Source organism: Chelonia mydas, chromosome 3 (assembly GCF_015237465.2).
Source record: "Chelonia mydas isolate rCheMyd1 chromosome 3, rCheMyd1.pri.v2, whole genome shotgun sequence".
Taxonomy (NCBI): domain Eukaryota; kingdom Metazoa; phylum Chordata; order Testudines; family Cheloniidae; genus Chelonia; species Chelonia mydas.
In genome coordinates, this window is record NC_057851.1 from 182826978 (window position 1) to 182841453 (window position 14476).

The 14476-nt window shown below is 44.2% G+C and overlaps 1 long non-coding RNA gene across 1 annotated transcript; it reads right to left on the reverse strand.

The window, feature by feature from the left end:
* Positions 1-1803: 1803 nt before the first annotated feature.
* On the reverse strand, positions 1804-11576 carry LOC122465230. The gene is made up of 3 exons (XR_006289915.1): positions 10194-11576; positions 7745-7816; positions 1804-2091 (listed from the first exon to the last, which is right to left on the reverse strand). It is a non-coding gene; the product is annotated as an uncharacterized LOC122465230 (long non-coding RNA).
* Between the last annotated feature and the right edge of the window lie 2900 nt (positions 11577-14476).

Consider the following 14476-nt stretch of genomic DNA (forward strand, 5'->3'; position numbering starts at 1 on the left):
GGTGGTTGGGCTATTTTTTCTTGCTTAAACTGAAATCCAGGTTTGGGTTTCTGATTATATAAACAAAGCTAGCAAGCCAGAGGCACCACTCCTTCCTCACAGTACTTCTCATAGTGCTCTTGCTGTCATGTGACAGCATTATGGTTAATGGTATTGCATTGTGTGTACAATACACAGTGAATTGTACCGCTGCATGGGACAGCCCCTAAGGTTTGGGGAGTGATTGGTATTTTTTGTGCTGACTAAAGGGTGGGAGAGGAATCATTTGAGGGACAGAGAAGGGGGGTGGGGGAGAAAGCTATTTAAATCTGAAACAATTATTCAAATATCCAGATTCTATGGGCCTTTGTAATCATTGCTCTTCCCATTTCTACAGCACCCCTGGCTATTGGTTTGCCTTTTCAGAGTTGCATTGGTGCCTGCAGCTCCTAGGCAGAGTCTGAACAAAGCATCTCTTGCTTCCTTGTATTAAAACATCTCTATAAACAGTCAACACTATTTGACAAATGTCCATAATCTAGTTTCCTTCCCCCCTCCCCATCCAGGTACAGTTTGTAGGAGCACCTCCGTGTACAATGATTCTTATCTCTATATACATACAGTTTCAGCTCCAGGCTCTCAAACATCTGATGTCTAGAGCTGAATAGAATATGTACAACTTTATAAAAACAAGTCAGACAAGAGCAGAATGAAGTTTGGGAAACACAAACACGACCTTCAGGATGGGGAAAACAATAAAGCTTTATTCAGTTAGTTAATGCCATACAACTCCAAGAGCTAAATACCTAGCTAGCGTAAGTGAGTGTAGCTCCATTGACCTCCACATAACTATGCTGATTTACACCTGCTGAGGATCTGGCCCTGTAAGATAGGCCTTTTATGCACAGTGCACATCCACTCAGAATGAATCAGCCACAGGCACAGATCGAGAACGAGGCAGATGGCACCATCCTAGACTGAGCTTCTCAGAGACAATAGACGTGGTGGCTCTGCTGTATCCTGAAAGTGACTATATAAAAATGGCACTTCCCTGCACACAGGAGATCTGCTCTCTGTGTGTGTGTGCATTCAGTCATGTCTGCTTACTTTAGTGATAAGAATAAGTTTTTACTGGGTTTTACTCCTCTAAGCCCTGCAGACCTAACGCAGCTATCAGGCCCTTATTCAGCAAGGTATTTAAGCTCATGCCTAACTTTAAACACGTGAATAGTGCCATTGAATTCAATGGAACTATACATTTAGGCATATATTTAAGTACCATGCTGAGTGAATCAATTGTATTGAAATTCTGCTTATAAAACATCCATTGAAGAAAATGGGGACACAGAGGTTTTGCTGAGGGCATAATTTGACCCACAGATTTTTTATTACTGGTGGGGATATTAGGGAAGGAAAGAACCCAGCTTGACTCTCAGATCCCAGGTTGAGGATGAAGGGGTAATCCACTGATAAAATTAATTAACTGACCACATTTCAGCTGGAAATCATTGAGATGCAGGAAATACGCCGACAGTGCGTTAAAGCCACTATTCAGGTACTATCATGTCAGAGGGAAGGACTGCATTAAATAAGATGTGAAAAAGCCTTGTATTCTGAGCTCATTCTACTCCATCCATAACCATGTGCAGAGTTTCAGTAGATCTTGAAGAGCCACATTTTAAATTTGGAGGCTGGTAACAACCCTGTCTGGCAACTGGGATTGAGAGGAACACTGAGAGAAACACGAATTCAAATGATCTAGAAACCCCAAAATGTAGTGTGAAGGCCAGTGGTTCCCAAATCCACTAATGGATCAGGCTATATTCCAAAGGGTTGTGGTCTCAGAATGACCCCATTGTACTCCAAAGTAATCTAAAGTAAACCTACTTTCACAGTAATCACTCCATCACTTCCTGTTTGGGTCAAGAATGTGTGTAGTCATCCAGCGCTCAGCCTCGGCTTGGCCATCATCTCTTTATGTTTCATGCTCCTGGGTCCACTCTGGAACCTCCACTCCTGGGCAAGGTCACTCCCTGCTGGTGTTGAGCTCACTCCAAGGCTCCTTTCTGAGTCTAATTATCTCCAGTCCCTGGTGCTGCTCCTCAGATTCAGCTACAGGGCAATGACAGAGAGAAGACATCCAGAACTCTGCTCAGGGCTGCAGCGTCTGTCTGCCCCAAATGGGGACGGGAGGGAAGAGCAGTCACTGTCTTGGGCTGGGCTCCCTAGCAATCTCTAGCAGCCTCTCTTTTTGGGCAAACTCTCTCCCACACCCTTGCTCTATGACCAGCTTCACCTTTTTAAAGCTCCTCTTTTCCAGGTAGAGCAAGCTGTGGAGATGCATCTAATTGGCACTGCCTGAGGGTTATGGATGCTGGTTAGGCTTGCTGCCAGTGGGGTGGAGGTGTTTCCCGTCCCATGGCATAAGCAGGTAGTAATAGGTGGGATTACTTTCAATTGCTGGGTAATTTTAAAGGCTAGCAGCTAGGGATGTGCAACATCAAAATATGTAGAGGTCCAAGCAAGCATCAAAGCTAGGAATCTTATCTGCAATATTCAAATTTTAAGACTCCCTTCCTGTGTCCTCTCCCCCAGTACTCTTACCCAGCCACCCCTCTCTCTCCATAAGTGCCTAATAAACTCTAAGTCCCTATGCTTTCCAACTGCCTCACAACTTTCCTTCCAGCGGCTCCCCACTCTGCATAACTTTGGTCCTCTCCATCTTCCTGCAGAACCAATATGCCCTTGACTCTCCTTTCAACTTGACAACTCTTCACTAGCACACACACCTCGGATCCTCCTTCACTTTCCAAAGGCTCATTACTTCCTCATAACCTTCCCTAAACTTCCCTCTGAAGTTCCTGTCTCAGGGAGCTGCACTCTCTCGGTGGCATCCTGGCCACTAGTGAATTCAAATCTTGCCAGTTCTGATGCTACACACCGCAACATTAATTATGGATTGTAGAACATCTGAGATGTGAATTCAGTAGCAGAAAAAGTAATGCACACAGTCAGCTTGTGGGCCCAGCAACAGGGTCTTTCAATATAAGGGATTGTAGGAAAAGCGGAGATGTCAAGGGACACGACTGTAAAACAGCCAGGGCCTTTTGGAGCTTTATGGAGAAGAAAGGGGTAAGAGGCCCATCTGGGTTTTATAGAAATAGAAGAATAGGTGGGCGTATTGGGGAGGAAATAAACTACACGTACATTGTGAATCGGAGATTGAAATTGCAGAACTACTAACTGTGGTATGTAACCTATCATTTAAATCAGCTTCTGTACCAGATGACTGGAGGATAGCTAATGTGATGCCAATTTTTAAACTAGGATCCAGAGGTAATCTCAGCAATCACAGGCCAGTAAGCCTAACTTCAGTACTGGGCAAACTGGCTGAAATTATAGTAAAGAACAGAATTAGCAGATGCAGAGTTGAACACGATTTGTTGGGGAAGAGTCAACATGCTTTTTGTAAAAGGAAATCATGTCTCACCAATCTACTAGAATTGTTTGAGGAGCTCAACAAGGGGTATCCAGTGGCTATAGTGTACTTAGATTTTCAAAAAGCCTTTGACAAGGTCCTTTCCAAAGGCTCTCAAGCAAAGTAAGCTGTCAGGATAAGAGGGAAGGTCCTTTCATGAATCAGTAACTGGTTAAAAGATAGGAAATGAAGAGTCAGAATAAATGGTAAATTTTCAGAATGGAGAGAGGTAAATAGTGGTGTCCCCTAGGAGTCTGTACTGGGGCCAGTACTGTTCAAAATATTCATAAATGATCTGGAAAAAGGGGTAAATGGTGAGGTGGCAAAAACTACTCAAGATAGTGAAGTCCAAAGCAGACCGCGAAGAGTTACAAAATGTTCAGCAGCAGCAGTCAAAAAAGTGAACAGACTGTTGGAAATCATTAGGAAAGGGATAGATAATAAGAGAGAAAATATCACGTTGCCTCTATATAAATCCATGGTACGCCCACAACTTGAATACTGCATGCAGATGGGGTCACCCCATCTCAAAAAAGATACATTGGACTTGGAAAAGGTTAAGAAAAGGACAAAAATTAACAAGTTAACAAAAGTTAACAAAAATTATTAGAGGGATGTAACAGCATCCATATGAGGAGAGATTAATAAAACTGGGATTTTTCAGCTTGGAAAAGAGACAACTAAGGTGGGATATGATAGAGGTCTATAAAATCATGCCTGGTGTGGAGAAACTAAATAAGCAAGTGTTATTTACTCCTTCTCATAACACAAGAACTAGGGATCACCAAATGAAATTAATAGGCAGCAGGCTTAAACCAAACAAAAGGAAGTATTTCTTCACACAGCGCACAGTCATCCTGTGGAACTCTTTGGCAGGGGATGTTGTGAAGGCCAAAACTATAACAGGGTTAAAAAAAGAACTAGATAAGTTCATGGAGGATAGATCCATCAATGGCTATCAGCCAGGATGGGCAGAGATGGTGTCCTAGCCTCTGTTTGCCAGAAGCTGGGAATGGGTGACAGAGGATGGATCACTTGATTACCTGGTCTGTTCATTTCCTCTGAAGCATCTGGCACTGGACACTGTTGGATGACAGGATACTGGGCTAGATGGACCTTTGGTCTGACCCAGTATGGCTGTTCTTACATCAGACATCTTGGCTGTCCTGTGGATGTCTTCTTTACCAGATAAGTATAAATGCACTTGAGATACCAAATTTAGGTCCAGATCTGAATCTGGAATTAGAACCAGGGTTTCAGGGTGTTCATAGCCATGGTTTTGGTTCAGGCCCATTTCTATAGATAAGGACATAAAAAGAGGTTGAGTCTGTCTCTGCAGCCCATGCTCTGTTTGTGATCTTGCCCGGGGTTACTAAAATAAAAGATCATCCAGAGAACTGAAAGAATTGTAGTGGTTACTCTGCGTGCACACTACCCAAGGGTGCTAAGTCAATGTTTAAAATACAATCTGGTGCATGATTGCTGTGTGTAATGTGTGTGACAAACCTCCGTTGCAGAGAAATCTGAAATATATTGGGTGCTGTTTGTATCACAGTGGCCAGAGGTACAGAGGAAATAGTGCTGTGCCTGGGTGAGGTGTTTTTTTTTGGTGAACGGTTCCGTATGTATGCCTGGAAAATGAGCCAAAAGAGATCAGTTGAACAAATCATCATCATAAGTGGAGATGAGATAGCTCATCGTCAGTACCCCTGAAACTTTTTTGATTTTTGAGAAAAGAAAATCCAGTGAGGTCTTACACTGCATCCAGTTTTTAACAAGGTTCAGGTAATTGAAAAATGTAGACTGGAAAAATGCTACAAAAATACTGTAAACAAATGACCATGAAAACTCCGTTTTCTTTGCAATTCAAACTGCTGCCGGCTTTCAAATTCTAGGGCTTGGTTCTGCATATCAGTTGCATATCTTGGTTACTCATATCACTAATCTTTACTTACGCAAATCATCCCACATAAATCAGTGCAACTACTTACCTGAATAAGGTTTGCAAAATCATCTCCTGGATTTCCATTTGCCATGTTTGGTTTCTTTTAAATAACTGGAGGTCTAGGATTACATCAAATTTTTAACATTCAACTGTCCTTAACATAAACCAAACACTTCCCAGTTTCAGCCTAGTCATATTGAGAGCAACTGAACTGTCTTTGCTCAAGTTTGCCCTATTTGGGGGGGAGGGATAGCTCAGTGGTTTGAGCATTGGCCTGCTAAACCCAGGGTTGTGAGTTCAATCCTCAAGGGGGCCATTTAGGGATCTGGGGCAAAAATTGGGGATTGGTCCTGCTTTGAGCAGGGGGTTGGACTAGATGACCTCCTGAGGTCCCTTCCAACCCTGATATTCTATGATTCTAACTTGTTTCCTTAAGCCCTATTTGACTGAATACTATATCTAGAAACAGCATCAGAAACTGATCTCTGCCTAAAAGGCAGGTATTATAGACGGTCAAAGGTCTGATTTGGCACAGCAAATTCTGTGAAATTTAATCTTAAAATTGACAATTATTTTCTGGTATGTTTTTATACAGAATGTTGGGACTCCTTAAGAAAGGGATCGATCAAGGGTCGGCAACCTTCGGCATGCAGCCCATTAAGGTAATCTGCTGGCAGGCCGCGAGACATTTTGTTTACGTTGACCGTCCACAGGCCAATGGGAGCTGCAGGAAGTGGTGCAGGCTGCAACGGATTACCTGATGGGCCGCGTGCCAAAGGTTGCCGACCCCTGGGATAGATAACAAAACAGAAAATATCATATTGCCTCTATATAAATCCATGGTAAGCCCATATCTTGAATACTGCTTGCAGATGTGGTCGCCCCATCTCATAAAAGACGTATTAGAATTGGAAAAGTTTCATAAAAGGGCAATAAAAATTAGGAATATGGAACGGCTCCCGTGTGTGTGGCGAAAGTAAATAAGGAAGTGTTATTTACTCCTTCTCATAACACAAAGCACTGGAGGTCACCCAATGAAATTAATAGGCAGCAGGTTTAAACCAAACAAAAGGAAGTATTTTTTCACACAATGCACAGTCGACCTGTGGAACTCCTTGCCAGAGGATATTGTGAAGGCCAAGACTATATCAGCGTTCAAAAAAGAACTAGATACATTCATGGAGGATAGGTCCATCAGTGACTATTAGCCAGGATGGGCAGGGATGATGTCCTTAGCCTCCGTTTGCCAGAAGCTGGGAATGGGCAACAGGGGATGGATCACTTGATGATTACCTGTTCTGTTCATTCCCTCTGAAGCACCTGGCATTGGCACTGTCAGAAGACAGGATACTGGGCTAGATGGACCTTTGGTCTGACCCAGTATGGCCGTTCTTATGTTTTTACACACACACACAAACACTTTACATCAATTCATCTGGCCTTTCCAGCATACACTTGCACAAAATCTATATCAAACATTAATATTATTTCTGTTGTGAGTGCCTGGGTGCCCGTAGCTAGCCTCTTAATCCAGATATAGGCACTTAAATAAGATGTCAATCCAAACTCAGCACCTCAGAAAATCAGGTCACTTCTATTTAGGTGCTTAATCATGGATTTAGATCACTGGTTTTAAGCACCCAGGTCTAAAAGTGTTGGCCCTAGTGCTTGTGAACATTGCCACACTGACAGACCAGGACACTGTTCTGTTTATCCATGAAACACCTATACTCTGGGTAGCAGCCTCACAAGGTTTCCCACACTGCCCTGTTAGTGATCCATGAACCTTTCCAGGAAAGTCAGCCTCTAGGGGTGAGAGGATAGTTCAATCTCCATGTCTTCTCAGGACTTGGCCCCTCTGCTAATCCTGACCAGCTGCAGTGGAGGCTTTTCAACAGTCACTAAGGGGGAACTGGCCTGAGATTCCCATATTAAATGAATTTGGTACCCCCCAATCCCTCAAGCCATTCAGCTCCACAGAAGTTATTATTTTAACCAGTGACTCAGTGCACGTCTCAGTTCTTCCTTTCCCTGTCATGTTATGTCCCAGAGCTGACATATGGTTGAACTGATATCCTTCCTCTGTTTCCTTTCTTGTTACTAAATGTCCAGTAGTATTGCATAAAAGCACCCAACAGGAAAGGTCAAGCTGAGTTTCAAGCCTGAGGTCTAGGATTACATCAAATTTTTAACGTTCAACTGTCCTTAACATCAACCAAACACTTCCCGGTTTCAGCCTAGTCATATTGAGAGCAACTGAACTGTCTTTGCTCAAGTTTGCCCTATTCTTACCTCTGATTTTTGTTCTTAATTCCCAGATTAGGCTTCCCACATCCACGTACCCTCTGACTGCTAATTGCACATATGGAACAGGCTGAGGCTGTGTGCACATAGCTAGAGACCTCCAGCAGCTCCTGAAGATGGACCAAAATGAAAAGTAAAGCCATAGAGAAGATCGGGTCAAAAAATTGCAGTTTTAATTTTCTTATGACATTTTTCATTAAAATATTCTTGACTACCAAAAAAAAAACCAACCAAAATGATTTCGGTTTTTCAAACAACTATAGAGCTGCTTCAAATTTTCTGAATTCTGCATTTTCAATTACAATTTATTTTTGATTACTAATAAAACAAATGTTTTTTATTAACATATTTTTGAACAGCTCTAACTTAAAGGTTTTTTATTTCTATAAATAAATGCAGTAATAGTACTTTGGATTTATCTATCTATGTGCTTATGTGGCTCACACTGCCTGAATATCTCACAAACCAATATGTCTATTTGAACAATTCCCTGATGAGGTGTAGAAGAAAAATCTCGATGTTAGAGTGGAACTGATACAGAGAGGTTAAGTGACTTGCCTAAGGTCGCTCACAAAGCCTGTAGCAGAGCTGAGAACTGAATCCATAGGTCCTCTGTCTACTGCCTTAACCACAAGATCATCCATCATCTAGCAGGCACACCTTCAGCAAACACTTATGCTTATGTTTAACTTTACACACAGAAGTATTTCCATTTATTTCAATGAGACTATTTACACACTGAAAATTAAGCACATGCTCAAATACCTTCCTCAGCTGGGGTCTTACATAATACCTATCACCTGAGGTTCTCAAAGCACTTCAGAAACATTAAGATTCACAACATCCAACTCCTCTGGCTTTCCCACCTTCAACCTGTCTGGTTTCCCCTCCTCAGCCTCCTCATCTGACTGGAGTATCTAGATCCCTCATGCCAGGGCACTCTGCTCTACTTTCCACAGCTGGAGTCCATGTTCTGAGAGGACGGAGCTCTCCCTTCAGAACTGATGTCACTGCGGTTTTTCTCATCATGGACAGGAGGGAACTGTAGCTTTGATATCAACCATAAGGCCATCTTGTTTTCATGCATTTATGGTAATGTGCATGCAGTAGATGCATATAGTAAGGCAGACCTGAGATCTATAGCAAGGCTAGTTGCATGTCACCTCTCAGAACATAAGAACGGCCATACCGGGTCAGACCAAAGATCCATCCAGCCCAGTATCCTATCTACCGACAGTGGCCAATGCCAGGTGCCCCAGAGGGAGTGAACCTAACAGGTAATGATCAAGTGATCTCTCTCCTGCCATCCATCTCCACCCTCTGACAAACAGAGGCTAGGGACACCATTCCTTACCCATCCTGGCTAATAGCCATTAATGGACTTAACTGCCATGAATTTATCCAGTTCCCTTTTAAACCCTGTTATAGTCCTAGCCTTCACAACCTCCTCAGGCAAGGAGTTCCACAGGTTGACTGTGCGCTGAGTGACAAAGAACTTCCTTTTATTTGTTTTAAACCTGCTACTCATTAATTTCATTTGGTGGCCCCTAGTTCTTATATTATGGGAACAAGTAAATAACTTTTCCTTATTCATTTTCTCCACACAACTCATGATTTTATATACCTCTATCATATCCCCCCTTAGTTTCCTCTTTTCCAAGCTGAAAAGTCCTAGCCTCTTTAATCTCTCCTCATATGGGACCCGTTCCAAACCCCTAATCATTTTAGTTGCCCTTTTCTGAACCTTTTCTAATGCCAGTATATCTTTTTTGAGATGAGGGGACCACATCTGTATGCAGTATTCAAGATGTGGGCGTACCATGGATTTATATAAGGGCAATAAGATATTCTCAGTCTTATTCTCTATCCCTTTTTTAATGATTCCTAACATCCTGTTTGCTTTTTTGACTGCCGCTGCACATTGCGTGGATGTCTTCAGAGAACTATCCACGATGACTCCAAGATCTTTCTCCTGATTAGTTGTAGCTAAATTAGCTCCCATCATATTGTATGGAGAGTTGGGGTTATTTTTTCCAATGTGCATTACTTTACATTTATCCACATTAAATTTCATTTGCCATTTTGTTGCTTAATCACTTAGTTTTGTGAGATCTTTTTGAAGTTCTTCACAGTCTGCTTTGGTCTTAACTATCTTGAGCAGTTTAGTATCATCAGCAGGGACTGGGAGATAAGGTGGGGTAGTTTTTGCATTTACTGAGGAAGCAGCAGGAAGCACACAAATGGTGTCAGTATAAGGGATGGAGTTGTGCCAAAGAAAAGTGCTGGTATGACATCGCTGCCTATACCACTGTGCACTCTGATCTCAGCTGATGCAGCCTGTATGCCAGATCTGACATTTTAGATTCTGACATTGCTCTTCCCTCTTGGCTTTTGTTTTACAATCTGTGCTTTAGTACACACGTTGAATGCTGTTATTTAACCCTGACAGCCTTCCCATGGGAGCAATTAAAGTATTTAAGATCTTACCTACATTTCACCAGAAGTCTTCTCATTAAATAGTTACTCAGATGTTCCTGAGGCCCAAAAACATTAAGATTTAAAGGAAACAATTGACTGTTTTTTCCATGCCAAATCAGATGTTTGTTTAACATGGCTACAGCGAACACTAAGGTTAGTGAAACAGAAAAAAGGGGGGTTGTATATTATTTCAGAAAAGGGCTTAGCAGGTAATAATAAACCAGTATCAGAAAACCAGCCAACCTTAAGCATAAACAAGACACTAAAATACCCTGGCTAGAAAATTTATTACAGCCTCAGCAACTTGCCTCTCTGGTCACCTGCACCACACCCGCTCCTGGCAGCTGGACCATGGAAGAAGGTAGTTCAGAGCTTGATTCTCTGAACATCTTTTCTTGGTCCACCCACAGACTGTAAGAACACCCTTGTCAGAAAGGTTCAGTGTAAGCAAAAAAGTCATTTCAGAAACATTTAGGGAAGGGCAAATTTGTGCTTCCACCTCCCCGCTGAGGCCACAGATGCTTATGGAGAATTAGTGGGCAGCAGCTGGCCAAGGGGGATGCTCATTGGTGGCAGGCCCAGAGGAGGGATTGGGGCCCGGGTTGATCCACGCTCAGTTCCAGTCACCACCGCTGCTTCCTGTCCAGCGAGTGAGGAGAAGGGAGAGACACTGACAATACAGTGATTAGGAGCCCCGTCTCAGAGCACCCTGCAGTGGCCCTGGAGGGCTAGAGGAAACACTGCAGACCTGGCTGGAGAAGAGCGATGAAAAGTCTGGGGAGGAAAAATAAAGGTCTGGTGGGGGGAGCAACTGCTCCCCATGCCCCATAACAAATGCCCCCCTCCCACCCGTAACTAACAAGTAATAAAAAGCAAATACTTTAATGCAGCATTACCTAGAGAGAACTAGGTCGGTCTGGAAAATTGTTCTTTTAGGAACCAATTCTGCCACTTTCACACACTTTGAATAGTACCTTACTCCACAAATAGCCCTATGATTGTCAAGGGGGCTAAGTCAGGTATTACTGAAAATGTGGGAGGGTGAGAAAACCTGGCCTTTAGTAAGAAAAGAAAAAGAGAAGGGACAAGAAAAAGACAAAGGGTTAAGCCAGCCCAATTCACCTACAGTTTTTTACCCTTGTCCATTTTTATGGACCCATTTTCTAGGCCTTTTTTAATATGACCTATGCCAATGAAAACAAAGCATTCAGATTGAAAATCAGAAGTGCAGCACTCCATATATGCTCATTATGTATTATTGGTTTTTGGTTTCACTAACAATGAGCTAGGCCCACATAGTCCCTGCTCCTTCTGCAAAACAAAATGATGTAATGATGTCTAACATCAATATCTGTGATAACAGCCACCAAAATTAGTGAGCTCCCTCCAACTATTTTAACTACTGCTTAGGGTATGTCTACACTACGAAATTAGGTCGAATTTATAGAAGTCGGTTTTGTAGAAAGCGTTTTTCTACAGTTGATTGTGTGTGTCCTCACACAAATGCTCTAAGTGCATGTAGTCGGCGGAGTGTGTCCACAGTACCGAGGCAACTGTCAACTTCCGGAGCGTTGCACTGTGGGTGGCTATCCCACAGTTCCCGCAGTCTCCGCTGCCCATTTGAATCCCAATGCCTGATGGGGCTAAAACATTGTCGCGGGTGGTTCTGGGTACATATCGTCAAGCCCCCATTCCCTCCCTCTCTCCGTGAAAGCAGGGGCAGACAATTGTTTTGCACCTTTTTTCTTGCGTTACCTGTGCAGACGCCATACCACGGCAAGCATGGAGCCCGCTCAGCTCACTGTCACCGTATGTCTCCTGGGTGCTGGCAGACGTGGTACTGCATTGCTACACAGCAGCAGTTTATTGCCTTTTGGCAGCAGACAGTGCAGTATGACTGGTAGCCGTCGTCGACATAGTCCTGGGTGCTCTTTTAACCGGGCGCCTGGGCAAACATGGGAGTGACTCAGCCAAGTCATTTCCCTTGTTTCATCTCGTGGTGATTCAGTCCTGCACTGTCTTTTAATCTGCAGCTAGCAGAAGATGATGGCCAGTAGTGAGACTGCACCGTCTTCTGCTGAGCACCCAGGAGATGATGATGGCTAGCAGTCGTACTCCACAATCTGCTGCCAGCAAGATGTATAAAGATAGATGAAGTGGCTCAAAACAAGAAATAGACCAGATTTGTTTTGTATTCATTTTCTCCTTCCTCCCTCCCTCTGTGAAATCAACGGCCTGCTAAACCCAGTTTTGAGTTCTATCCTTGAGGGGGCCATTCAGTTTCTCGCAAAGCCACCCCCTTTGTTGATTTCAATTCTCTGTAAGCCAACCCTGTAAGCAGTCAGAGCAACGGCAGACAATCGTTCCACGCCTTTTTTCTGTGCAGACGCCATACCACGGCAAGCATGGAGCCTGCTCAGATCACTTGGGCAATTAGGAGCACATTAAACACCACGCGCATTATCCAGCAGTATATGCAGCACCGGAACCTGCCAAAGCGATACCGGGCGACTAGGCGACGTCAGCACGGTGACGTGAGCGATGAGGACATGGACACAGACTTCTCTCAAAGCACGGACCCTGGCAATATGGGCATCATGGTGCTAATGGGGCAGGTTTATGTTGTGGAACGCCGATTCTGGGCTCGGGAAACAAGCACAGACTGATGGGACCGCATAGTGTTGCAGGTCTGGGACAATTCCCAGTGGCTGCGAAACTTTCGCATGCGTAAGGGCATTTTCATGGAACTTTGTGGCTTGCTTTCCCCTGCCCTCAGGTGCAAGAATACCAAGATGAGAGCAGCCCTCACAGTAGAGAAGTGAGTGACAATAGCCCTGTGGAAGCTTGCAACGCCAGACAGCTACCAGTCAGTCAGGAATCAATTTGGAGTGGGCAAATCTACTGTGGGGGCTGCTATGATGCAAGTAGCCAACGCAATCAAAGATCTGCTGATATCAAAGGTAGTGACCCTGGGAAATGTGCAGGTCATAGTGGATGGCTTTGCTGCAATGGGATTCCCTAACTCTGGTGGAGCCATAGACGGAACCCATATCCCTATCTTGGCACCGGAGCACCAAGCCGGCGAGTACATAAACCGCAAGGGGTACTTTTCAATAGTGCTGCAAGCACTGGTGGATCACAAGGGACGTTTCACCAACATCAACATGGGATGGCCGGGAAAGGTACATGACGCTCACATCTTCAGGAACTCTGGTCTGTTTCAAAAGCTGCAGGAAGGGACTTTATTTCCAGACCAGAAAATAACCTTTGGGGATGTTAAAATGCCTATAGTTATCCTTGGGGACCCAGCCTACCCCTTAATGCCATGGCTCATGAAGTCGTACACAGGCAGCCTGGACAGTAGTCAGGAGCTGTTCAACTACAGGCTGAGCAAGTGCAGAATGCTGGTAGAATGTGCATTTGGATGTTTAAAGGCGCAGTTTACTGACTCGGTTAGACCTCAGCGAAACAAATATTCCCACTGTTATTACTGCTTGCTGTGTGCTCCACAATATCTGTGAGAGAAAGGGGGAGACGTTTATGGCAGGGTGGGAGGTTGAGGCAAATCGCCTGGCCGCTGGTTATGCACAGCCAGACACTAGGGCAGTTAGAAGAGCACAGGAGGGCACGGTGTGCATCAGAGAAGCTTTGAAAACCAGTTTCATGATTGGACAGGCTATGGTGTGAAAGTTCTGTTTGTTTCTCCTTGATGAAACCCCCCGCCCCTTGGTTCACTCTACTTCCCTGTAAGCTAACCACCCTTATCACCACTTGCAGAGGCAATAAAGTCATTGTTGCTTCACATTCATGCATTCTTTATTCTTTCATTACACAAATGGGGGATAACTACCAAGGTAGCCCAGGGTGGTGGTGGAGAAGAGAAGCACCAGGAGGGGTGGTGGAGGAGGGAAGGACAAGGCCACACAGCACTTTAAAAGTTTAAAACTTTAAAACTTATTGAATGCCAGCCTTCTGTTGCTTGGGCAATCCTCTGGGGTGGAGTGACTGGTTGGCCGGAGGCCCCCCCACCACGTTCTTGGGCATCTGGGTGAGGAGGCTATGGAACTTGGGGAGGAGGGCGGTTGGTTACACAGGGGCTGTAGCGGCGGTCTGTGCTCCTGTTGCCTTTCCTGCAGCTCAGTCATACACTGGAGCATATTGGTTTGATCCTCCAGCAGCCTCAGCATTGAATCCTGCCTCCTCTCATGCTGCCACCACCTTTCAGCTTCAGCCCTCTCTTCAGCCCACCACCTCTCCTCCCGGTCATTTTGTGCTTTCCTGCACTCTGACAT